The 3,921-nt window shown below is 37.6% G+C and overlaps 1 pseudogene across 1 annotated transcript; it reads left to right on the top strand.

Annotated features, from left to right (window-relative positions):
- The first annotated feature begins 1,861 nt into the window (after nt 1-1,861).
- Nucleotides 1,862-2,928, top strand: LOC104998262 (annotated as a pseudogene). The gene has a single exon (XR_826433.1). The product of XR_826433.1 is annotated as a zinc finger CCHC-type and RNA-binding motif-containing protein 1 pseudogene (transcript).
- Nucleotides 2,929-3,921: the final 993 nt, after the last annotated feature.

Below are 3,921 nucleotides of genomic sequence, written 5' to 3' on the forward strand. Positions count from 1 at the left end.
ATGTGTTCATGAACTGGATTTAGGGGAGAAGTCGTGTATCCTCTTTTAGCTCTGAGGTGCTGAAGGTACTTGACTACATGTACACTCTGAACAAAATAATGATTTAATCATGTCAAGTTGAATTCATATATCAACTAGCTCTGAGTTGTCCAAAGCAACAGCTACCTTTATAAGTGGCTATTTAAATTTAACTCAATAAAATAAAATTTAAAAATACAGATCTTCAGTCACACTAGTCACAAGCCACGTGCACAAGCCACATGGAGCTAGTGGCTACTGTAATGAACAGTACAAATACAGAATAATTTCATCACTGCAGAAAGGTCTATTGGGCAGCATTGAACTAAATGAATTTCAATGGGAATATGAACAAATTTGTTTATTAAAGAGTTTGTCTATTCACAAATCACAGAAGACACTTAACTAGAAAACTCTTGTGTCACATCCTAACATATACACATACATATCTGTAGACTCATGGCTGTGCAAACAAAATACAGACATTGAACATTCATTCTGCAATATTTTCCTTCATGGTTAAACTGAATCTGATGCTGCATGAAAAGCTTTGCCTGTGCAACAACATGTTTAAGCAAAGCACAGAAGATACACTTATATGTTATTAGTTATCCATGTCAACAGATTCTCATCTTGAACATTCCAAGATACAGACAGGCCTGTGAAACTGCAGAAACATTTAATCAGCTTCATTTTTTCAAAGTTCCTAGAGAGTTCAATTGTTGGATAAGCTTCAATAAAGGGGGAAGGGAAGCTATTTAAGAACTGTTTTTCTGGAGGAAACTTAACAAGGCAGGAGAGATGGCGTTCTGATATAGTGAGCCAATCTTCAGAAATAGTCCATACAGCCATAAAGATATGGAAAATGAAAAGCCAGAGTGATCAAACAACTTCAGGAAAATAAACAGATAAGCACAAAAAAATGAAATGAATCAGCATACCTTTATTCTGCCTGGTTTCCTGAGAATTTATATAGCAGCTAGTGACAGAAAAGTGACTTATTAAGAAACACATACATTGTTTGTTCCTGGGTTCTACTTGTTGTTGCTGTAGTTTGGGTTTTTTCTGTTTAAAGGCAGCAGAGGCTATTTGTGTAACAAACACAAACTTCCTCTTGTTTCTGTTTGTCAATAAAAGTAAAATTATTACCTCAGTTTAGAAACAGCCACTTTTCAATTACTTAGTAAAAATTAACATCTCTGCTGCTGCTGCTGCTGCTAAGTTGCTTCAGTCGTGTCCAACTCTGTGCGACCCCATAGACGGCAGCCCACCAGGCTCCTCAGTCCATGGGATTGTCCAGGCAAGAGTACTGGAGTGGGGTGCCATTGCCCTCTCCTAGGAACCACTTATATTAAGTATCTTCTAGAGTTGTTCATTTATTTTAAGCATTGCATGCATGCATTTATTATCTGTGTAGTACTGGAATCATTTACCTCTCGACAATGGCTTTTAAATAATCCTACCATCAACACTGCAGGGTGAGTGTGTGGAAACAATATTCCCATTACGTTATTGTTGTTTAGTCGCTAAGTCATGTCCAATCCTTTTGCAACCCTCATGGACTGTAGCCTACCAGGTTCCTCTGCCCATGACATTTATCAGGCAAGAATACTGGAGTTGGTTGCCATTTCCTTCTCTAGGAGATCTTCCCAACCCAGAGATTGAACCCACATCTCCCAGATTGGCAGGCAGATTCTTTACCCTTGAGCCACCAGGGAAACCTTAATGGAAAAAATAGATATCCTCTAGCTTGCATTTTGTGATTATCAAAAACATTCTAAATATGCAACATTTCCTGATTCAACCTTTAATGCCTATACTTAAAAAAAAAGGACAGTTCTCGTCTCCTGCGCCTGACCCCTCCCGGGACCCGTGATGCCAGCTGCAAGGAGCGACGAACGCTGGGGGTTGAGCCCCAAGTGAGCTGAGGGCTCGCGCTTTTCTGGCCCTCCCCCCGGGCCCACCCCACTTGAAGAAATGAGTGGTGGATTGGCCCCAAGTAAAAGCACAGTGTATGTATCCAATCTGCCCTTTTCCCTGACCAACAATGACTTATATCGGATATTTTCCAAGTATGGCAAAGTTGTAAAGGTTACTATAATGAAAGATAAAGATACCAGAAGGAGTAAAGGGGTTGCATTTATTTTATTTTTGGATAAAGACTCTGCACAAAACTGTACCCGGGCAATAAACAACAAACAGTTATTTGGTAGAGTGATAAAAGCAAGCATTGCTATTGACAATGGAAGAGCAGCTGAGTTCATCCGAAGACGAAACTACTTTGATAAATCTAAGTGTTATGAATGTGGGGAAAGTGGACACTTAAGTTATGCCTGTCCTAAAAATATGCTTGGAGAACGAGAACCTCCAAAGAAGAAAGAGAAAAAGAAAAAAAAAGAAAATTCCTGAGCCAGAAGAAGAAATTGAAGAAGTAGAAGAAAGTGAAGATGAAGGGGAAGATCCTGCTCTTGACAGCCTCAGTCAGGCCATAGCTTTCCAGCAAGCCAAAATTGAAGAACAAAAAAAATGGAAACCCAGTTCAGGAGGTCCTTCAACATCAGATGATTCAAGACGCCCAAGGATAAAGAAAAGCACATACTTCAGTGATGAGGAGGAACTTAGTGATTAAAAATATATGTATTATGTAAATATCATTAAAAAAATTTTTTTTTAAGTCTTGGAGTACCAAGTTCCCTTGGGACTAAAAATTACTTTTAGAATTTGAACATAAGAACACTTAGTACCAAATACTTTTTTACTTTAGATAGTTGATAGGAAATGGTAATTTTATAGTATCATGTTTATCTTGCATCAAGATTTGCTAATAATCATTAATCTTGAAAACAGTTCATTTGAATAAAAAAGGAAATGTAATAGTATTATAACAAAGCTATCCCAAGAAGAAAGTCAAAGTCACTCAGTCATGTCTGACTCTTTGTGACCCCATGGACTATACAGTCCCATGGAATTCTCCAGGCCAGAAATACTGGAGTAGGGAGCCTTTCCCTTCTCCAGGGGATCATCCCAACCCAGGGATCGAATCCAGGTCTTCCACATTGCAGACGTATTCTTTACCAGCTGAGCCAGAAAGGTAGACAGTAAAAAGATTTGAGAAGTTCATTATAAAAGTTTATTCATGATTGGTTTATATAAGAACTTTTGAAATAAATTTCATCTTTAAAATTAAAACGTCATAAAGACTGAAAAAAAAGACAGCATTTTACGATTTGTTATAGGTATACACTTAAAATGTGCTTGTGAGAGATTGAAAGATTATGCTTGACATTTATATTCAGAAAAGCAAAATGAACAAAAAGAAAAAAATAAATATTTTTCCTAATTTCAACAGAACTTTGAGATATTAGACAGAATACAAATGTTAATTTAGAGAAAGCAAGAGCTAAAGATAGAAGTTTAAGAAAAATATGTTGGTATCCTTGCATGCGTGTGTGCTAAGTCACTTGACTTGTGTTCCACTCTTTGTAATCATATGGACTGTAGTGTGCCAGGCTTCTGTGTCCATGGGTTTCTTCAGGCAAGAATACTAGAGTGGGTTGCCATGCCCTCCTCCAGGGGATCTGCCCGACCCGGGATTGAATCTATGTCTTCTTACATCTCCTGTATTCGCAGGTGGGTTCTCTACCATTAGCGTCACTTGGGAAGCTCATTGGTATCCATAGTAGCAAATAAACTCATCTTGATTAAGGTTTCCTTTATATTCACATGCATAAAATCAATGGATTAAAAAATGCTAATGGCTTATGACATTCCCTTTGTCTAGAAATCTACTCTTATGACATCTGACAATTGTTGAAGTTTTGCAGGTATTCAAGGAAGTCATGGACAATCAAAGGTCACAAAAAGAAGACCCAGCACAGAAAATTAAAAAAAAAAAAAATGTGA

Source organism: Bison bison, unplaced genomic scaffold (genome assembly GCF_000754665.1).
Source record: "Bison bison bison isolate TAMUID 2011002044 unplaced genomic scaffold, Bison_UMD1.0 scf7180017864326, whole genome shotgun sequence".
Taxonomy (NCBI): domain Eukaryota; kingdom Metazoa; phylum Chordata; class Mammalia; order Artiodactyla; family Bovidae; genus Bison; species Bison bison.